The sequence below is a fragment of the Mycteria americana genome, chromosome 2 (genome assembly GCF_035582795.1).
Source record: "Mycteria americana isolate JAX WOST 10 ecotype Jacksonville Zoo and Gardens chromosome 2, USCA_MyAme_1.0, whole genome shotgun sequence".
NCBI classification, from domain to species: domain Eukaryota; kingdom Metazoa; phylum Chordata; class Aves; order Ciconiiformes; family Ciconiidae; genus Mycteria; species Mycteria americana.
Window position 1 is genome coordinate 16,013,704 of NC_134366.1, and position 8,457 is coordinate 16,022,160.

Consider the following 8,457-nt stretch of genomic DNA (forward strand, 5'->3'; position numbering starts at 1 on the left):
CCATTTTGCTTACAGACAGCAAAGATGTTCTTTGATGCAATGTGGTTCCCAGCAGGATAACTGTCCCAGTTGCCCATCTGGGTGATCCTCCACTGCTGGGGTCACTGACCCTTGGATCAGACATGAAAATAAGGAAAGAAAATTTCAGTCATGGTAGTGTTTGTTTTGGAGATGGGAGGACCTATGCTGCCTATGTACCTGATACATTTGCCTTTGGTTAAAACATACCCTTTAAAAAAACACAGCAGACATACCCTCCACCCCAAAATGCTGCAGACTGTTAACTGCAAAGTAGTCTGAAAGGTCCATTGAAATGTAAGTAAGGTGGTAATGTACAGATTTTTTAAATCAAAATAAGCAAGGATTTTCACTTGTTTACTCCAAGATCCAAGAAAGCAGGTTTGAGATACTCTGCTGGATGTATCTTCACTTTGGAAAGACAAAGGATGAATCAAGAACGTCATGGGGTAAGGAAATGTAGGGGTGAAATACATGAGAGATTCCACCAGGTTAGAGGAATTTATTCTAATGTTTCCTTTAGTTTCATCAATGTCACTTGTTTTCAAATTGGTGTTTGCACTTCAACTGCTTGTATGCATAATATTTACTTTCTTTCCTGCATATTTTCATTTCTTTACATCTTCATTTGTATTTTGCTGCCTTCTTTAATAGCCTTCTTTAATAGAACTCCTTATAAAAACGAGAATGTTGTTCTCTTCTTAGTGTATTAGGACACTTACAGTAATCACCTTATCACCTTTATCCTTCCCCCTTTCTTTTTTTAACTACAGCCCTCCTGGGTTGTAGCTCATTAAAGGTTTTTGAAATTCTCATGCATCTCTTCTGCATGTGGGACTTAAGGAGAGGGGGACTTGAGAGAGACAGTAAGTACTATCACATATTCTAATTGGCAGAAAGGCTGCACTTGTTGAAGGAGAAAGAAAATTAAGACAGTCTGATTGTGTAGATGCATTTCTTTAATTTCGACGTGGTGGGCACCTTTTTTTTTTTTTCCCCTTTTTATATGTAGTCCCTGTTATGTTTCTCTGTTGTTGTAGAACCAATACATAGGAAATGTATGTGTGTAAAATTTCTATGTAGGTGCAGAATTACAGATCTAGAAGAGAGATCATATCACTTTTCCAAGGTAGGCATACCCTGGCATACCCAGGAATGGCATACCATTCCTGGGTATGCCATTCCTGCAAGATGTTTGTTTCATCCTGGTTTTTTTCACTTTACAATGACATAGACTCTACAACTTCCCGTGGCAGTCTTTTGTGCTACCTTTTCACTAGAAAGTTCCCCTGCCCACAGCATCTAGTCTCAAATTATTCTTGCTGCAGTTTAAATACCTAGTACTTGCATTAGAGATGGAAAACATTATTCTTTTCCTCCTTAAGTATCCAGAGACTGCTGTTATGTCCCCACTCTGTCTTTTTCTTTTCCCGAACAGCTTGACATTGCTGACTCGTGAGTATCTGTCATCCAGTAGAACTTCCAGATCCATTCCTGAAAAAGCAACTCACAGATTTTTCCCCTACTTTTAATTGGTATGCTTAATTCTTCCAACTATGTAAATTACCTTCCAGTTGCTGTTGTTGAAGTTAATTCTATTTTTGAAGTCTACTCTGTCTATTTTTCAAGAACATTTGAAATGTTAATCCTTTCCTCCAAAGTTCCTTCATGTGGGTTTTCTGCAGATTCAATAGCATCCTAATTAATAATGAAAAACCTGAGTAAATTCAGAGAGAGATCCATGGTGAAAATGTCTCCATCCATCTATCTAGCGTGACTGAATTGCTGAGAGCTACTCTCTAGATACTCTGTAGGAACTGCCTGGTTCAACCTATTGCATCCATCCCGTAGCTGTTTTTCTTTGCCTGGGACGTACTGTTTGTCCTCCATTCACAAGGCCATTTACTGTGTTGTAGAAGGAAATCTGACTGACTTGACCACATCTGTTCCTGATAAATCTATGGTGGCTACTGCTCATCCCATTATCTTCTCTGTGCTTACCAATAGTTTGTTTCAAAGGGGATTGAAGTTAAACTGATGAGTCTGTAATTCTCCTCCTCCTCCAAGGGATGTTTGACTTTTTCTAGTCTTTCAGTACTTCAGCTGTCCTCAACAGCTTCTCCTGGTTACTGAAAGAGGTCTGAGACTGCCTCAGACAGTTGTGTGTGTTGGATGAAGTTCAACTTAACCAGTTTCTAGCTACTTCTTTTGCTGTTCGATTGGAGATCTTTTTGCTATTGGTGGCAGTATCAATTGTGCTGGCCACCTGCTTGCAATCAACCATTTTAGTGAAGACAGATGCAAAGAAAAAAAACCATTAAGCCTTAGGTCTCCTCAGCATCATCTGTCAATATCGTTCCCTCACTACTGAGCAGGGGAGCAACCTTTTCTTTGCTCTTCCTTTTACTGCTAATGCAATTACGCAATGATTTATTGTTATCTTTAAAGCTCCCTGCTACTTTTATTTCACATTGTGCCTTGGCTTTTCTGATTTTGTCCCTGTATGCTTGTGCTTATCCGTAGCCAACTGACCTCATTTTGTATGTGTTTCTTCATGTGTCTGAGATCAGAGGACAGTCATATTTCAGTCAGCAGGCCACACATGTATGTAGACAAGAGATAAGGCAGAACTGGTAATTTTTTTTCTTCTAATGATTTGAAAAAGGTTGGTCTCCAGCCTTTCCACTTAAAAATTATATTTATGTAGCAGTATTTTCTGACTTTTTTTTTTTTTAATATGCTAAAGTTTTGAATGAAATGGGGGGGACAAATGAGGAAGAGGAGGTGTCTTTCTTGTTTACAGGCTACCGCTGTTGCTGCCCATGATTATCCACTGCCCACAGTGATCCTTTAGAATGACTTTCCCAGGAAAGCAGATGGCTTTGCTGAGAGGTAGTTGTAACTGTGATAACTGACTAGCTCTAATCATGATAAGAAAAGCTGAGTGTCATATGCCGGTTCAGAGGGAAATCACAATAATGCCTATAATCAAGGTACCCTCATTAGAAGAGTAGTTGTCAGAAAAATTCTGCTTGGATCCAGACAAAGGTCAAAGACAAATACAGGAGAGGACAAACTCCTGTATTGACTTGATTGCCAAAAATTAGAAAAAGGGCCATTAAAGCCCTGAAGGCAGTTGAGGAGAGGGGGAGGAGGAACAACAAGACCTGGCTTAGTTGCTGCACGCTGTGCCTGCAAGGTATTTTTTGCTAGCAAAAGAGGAGGGGACAAATTTGACAAGATTTGGCTACTGGCCAACGCACCTCCTGACCCCTTTATTAGAAACGATATCTGGCAAAAATTGGACCGAATGTGTTCATCCTGTCTTACTAACTTAAACAAGCTGACTGGCTTTATAAACGTGTCGTTTTTCTCTGTTTTCAATCCATCATCCCGATGCATGCCGGTCTGATGGCAGAAGAACTGAGAACTGGCAGCGGTGAATGGCTTGTCATTTAGCTTCTGTCCTTACACAATGCTGTTTCTATCCTTAATAAACATTGTCAGCCATCTCACATATGTGGAACTGCAAACGTTCAATACTGATTTTGTAAATGAGCGAGCCTCAGTGGAAAAGCCGAGGTTGTGGATTATCACTTGGGCAATAGCTGAATCCTGGCAGCAGCAGGAGGATTAATTGAATTGACCAAGCAATTGCACACCCAAAGCAGCAGCCAACTTTGTTTCTGCTCTTAGGGGAGGACATTGCTGCCATTGCAACAGCAAATGTAGTGTACTAGCCATGAATATCCTTCCCATGCTGTGTTCATCAATTAAGATAAGTAGGTGATTTTTTGCAAGGATCTAAATCACTAATACGAAAAAATCCCACGAAAGGGACTGAAGCTCCCAAGGGTTTGGGAATATATTTATAATTTCACTCCTAATGCTACATGAAATTAGGGTCGATTTCTCTTCTTTTGCCAACTTTGCTTATTCACTTTTACTCACAACAGCTCTGCCAGCACCACAGATTTGAGTTTTCTGTTGCTGGAAAATGTTAAAGTTTAGTTCAGACAGAACTGCTGTAAACATTTGGTTCAGGGTGGGATTTGGCTCACACACTAATATGATTAATTTGGTATCTACATTTGAGCTACATGGCTAAATGCCTTTTGTGGTCAAGGGAGGGGTACTTGGCACAGTTGGTAGAGCCTAGAGAAGGGTTTGTTCGCCTGAAGTGCTCTCTGCAGCCTGCGGGCAGCTGCCTGACGTGGCTGAATCTTGACCAGCTCTTCTGGGAGTCAAAACGTATGTCGGCACCTAAATTTAGGTGTCTAAAATGGTAGTTGCCTTTATCTGAAAGCTGAATCTCACTCACAGAGTTTTGAAGAAGGGAACGAGGTGGCTCCTGTTTGCTGGGGACAGCAGAGCATAAGCTTTTCCCTTACTTCTGTGGCCACGGTTCCACATGCATAGGAATCGCTCGCTATACAATGGGTATGTCTATCACTACTGGATTAGCTTGCAATGAAAAGCTCTTCTAACAATTATAGGAAGTTCTGCAGCTAACAATATTGTCATTTGAAGCAGTTATCATTAGCTTTTGAATTGAATGGCACACAAATGCATGAGGATAGTTTATACTTTACTGAACATTATAATTTCAGTCTCAAAAGCACGACAGTACGTTGTTGACATTTTCAGTACTAACACTTCAGCAAGAAGGGTTTAGAAACTTCTTGGGATAGCTTTTGTGTTTAAAAAGTTCAGTTTCATTTAAACACTGCAAAACTGATTAGCAGTTTTTGCAAAATTCTTTGACGATGAAAAGAGTTCTGTGAATGCTAAGCATTATTATTATTGTTAAACCCACACAAAATCCATAGGAAGGCCATAAATCCTTAAAATTAGCTGATCTGAAATATCAGACATACGCATTTTTATTGTGCCATGTCATGAAGGAATACGATTCAGTGAAGACAGCTTAATACACATATCCCCATCGTGAAACTGAAGCACCGTGGTCAAACACTTCTCCAGATACTAGATTTCAATTGCAGGAGCATTGCTGATTAGGGCTGAAGTACAGACCAAATTCCAGGTTCTCATCTGTGCTGCACAGTGTGTTTACATAATCATTTAAATCTTTCCCACAACAGTCTGCACTGGCATTTCCCATATGTATGCTTAATCCAGTATATGCTAACAAATGATTTAGGCCGTATCATGCATATACACACAACGCATGCCATGAGAGGGGTCAACATAAAAAATAACATCGCATTAGGTTCAGGTTCTTATACAAAAATATATTCAGAGTTAAAAGCTATCATAATTGCAAAAGGGAAAGTGCAATATTCTTTTCAAGAATATATCTATGTATTTTTCCCTGGTCATTTGGTTCCTCTGAGTTTGGAGACATAATGTTTAAGTAGAGTATGTCCTGAAGAAGGCGAAAAACAAGGCTGTATTTTAAACAATATTCAAAAATGTGTGAAATAATCGAATATCTATACTTTTGTCATGTGAAAGTGATAGCGTTTGCACAGTGGTTTAAACTTAAAGCACAAAAAATTAATTAAAAAATCAGAACATTTTGGGTGTCGGTATAGTCAGACATCTTATAGTTTCACTTTAGGGTTTTCCTTTGTTAAATGTTACTTACTGCAAATGGTTACTGGGTACTTTGGTTATAATTAACAGTAAGATTTATAGTGCATTTAGACTCTGATTTTTAATACTACGTATGTGTATTAACACATTGTATTAGGAATTGTAGAAAATATTCTAAAAATTTTCCTGGTGGATATGAACATAATTACTTGCATAACACTTCAACGATCAGTTCTCTCCCACTTGAATAGGAATAAGTATCCTTCATTGAACCATGCATGGGAAAATCTTAATGTTCTTGCTGCAAATGGTGCTATGTCCAAACATATTAAACAGCCGATAAGCAGATACATGAGAAAACTTGGTTAACATGAAGTGGGGAACACTCATGTCTGCACCTGTGGAGAGTGATGTGATATTCATGGTCAAAAGTTAGATAAGTTCACTGGCATCTCTCATGGCAGTCACTGTAACGCTGAGGCAAATATCACCAAGTAATTCTGTTTTATAAGCACTTTAGATAACAATGTTTTCTCCTGACTGAATTACTCTATGCCACATTATTGCTATACTGTCAGATTTCATACACTGAAGTTTTGGCTACCTAAAATAAGATGGGGTTTTTTTGCTCAAATTGGTGTCAGCCAGTGTTCCAGTATGTGATGATACATTGTTCATTGAAATTAAATTTACCAATATCTAGGAAATTTCTGATTTCCTTTGCTTCTCCTATTCAGACGACAAATATCAATAGACAAATGCATTCCTCCAAAGAGTAATTAATACAGGACTACAAACTGGAAGTGAAATCTGCAGAGAGAGGAATCAACAACCGCAGGTCATTTTCAGGCCTGTTTTTACTTCTGCATAGATACCTTCCAAGTGATTAAGGTTGTAACATTTCTGAATTACAGCTTTGGAGTAATGTAAATGGGACATAAAAATGTAAATTTACATAGGACAATGTAAAACACATATTTTTATTTAAAAAATAGGCATGCAGAAACACAGTTTAAATTTGAAATGGGTTTTGGATTTAAACCTGAGTCCTTCTTCACTGTCCTGTTTTGGATTTAAACCTGAGTCCTTGTACTACTGGCACAAGGCCGTAGTAGTAGACTTAAAAAGAGGAATTATGCTGAGGTGTAACTTGAGGCATGTTAATGAATCACTGAACCATTAATGTAGATGGCACTGGCTGTTGAAGGGAGTTCAGCCAATCAGTTGTATCCCAAATCAGTATCCTTGGTCAATACTTGTGGGATTTGTGGGGAAAATAGGTCTGCCTATCCGTGCCATCCTCCTATTCCCTTCTTTTGTTATGGCAATCTTTGTTAGCATAGAAAGAACAATTTGCTTGGGACTCAGTCTGATGACAACACTTAAATTTAGATGTTCACATACCAGCTCAGGGCTGGATTCACATGCTTGAACACAGTCGTCATGTTTCATTTGAGTTATCACAGTCTCTGAGATGTCAGTGCAGGGCTGGCAGATGTGACAAGGCTCTACAGGAGTCCTTCTTGCCAAGCAGCTGGAGACCCAGCAGGATTACCTGGGGATGTCAGGTGGCCATATCTGCCTATGTTTGAGCAGCTGAATCAAGGCTGGCTATCCAAGCTTCCAAAGGAGTCCTAAACAACAGCATCCAAAGTGTTTCTAGAGTGACTCCATTCACGCTAGGACACACCGACTAGCGCGGCAGCTGCGTAACTCTGGAGTCTGCTGACTGGAGTCCCTGGCGTGACCTCACCTACTGCAGGCACCTCAATTCTGATGTCTTTAACTGCAACCTGAATCCCACCCTTTGTGTATCCCCTTCTCTTTTTGCAAAGACTAATCTTGAACAGGGCTAAGTTTAAATTTACAAAAATGTCAACGTTACCTAACTTTAAGGCTTTTCTATTTGCAAAAGAAATAAGGTTTACTTTCAAAAGTAGCCTACTTTGAGTAGGCTGCTCTTGTTAAAAGTCGGTGAACAAGCTGTCTTTGGAAATGGCACGTAACAGGGGTGCGCAGAGCTGTAGTCTGAATGGATGGATGCTGTCACACTGTGTAGCCATGGCTGTATTAGATGAAAAAGGAGCACATTTTACTAATGGAAGGGAGGAGACAGCTAAGTGCTTCATTTTGCAATGATGACAGAGCATTAAATTGGTCTGGGGAGACAATGTTGGGGGTGGGGGGGGCGGTGGGTTCAGTTCACTGTGCATGTGTGTGTGATACATCAAATTTTCTAAAATGCCAGAGGAACTTTGAAACCCAGATCAAATTTTAGTAATAGCTTTGTGTGCTTTTGAAAGTATGACCTGTGCTCAATTTGTGTTTGTCAGATTCCTAAATGTCATCTGTTTTTATCTGTCACTTTTTATCATACAGCTGAAGTGCACCTAGATACAAAATCCCAGTACAGTATCACCTTTCGTTTGTAACTTTAACATAAGGCACATGTTGTTACTTTTTGAGAAGAAACTGCCTACTTTTGAGAGATGCCAGATTCAGTTTGTTTACATTTTAAACAAAACATGCACATTTTAAATGATTCATACAAGAATCTACTTCTGCTGTTTACTGCATGCATGCATACCTAAATATATATGTGTGTGTCCTATCCTTATGAAGTTTTTAAATTCTGAAGTATGATTTTTGTAGTATTGGGCCAAGAAAGTACATTAAAATTCATCTCTAAAAGCAGACATTAGAACCATTAAATCTGTTAGGTTTTGATGAGTACAATATGATATGAATGGGCCATTCTCAGACAGGTCAGGTAATAGCACAGGCATCCTAAGATGCATAAGACAACAGGTAAACTCTGTTTACCAATAACTATGGCTAGTCCTTTTTTACTTAATAACGAAACAAAAGACTGTGGATAATCAG

General features: G+C 39.1%; 1 protein-coding gene across 15 annotated transcripts in view; it reads left to right on the forward strand.

Annotated features, from left to right (window-relative positions):
• PARD3 (par-3 family cell polarity regulator) overlaps window positions 1–8,457 on the forward strand; it is a 465,648-nt gene that overhangs the window by 355,437 nt on the left and 101,754 nt on the right. The window lies entirely within an intron of this gene.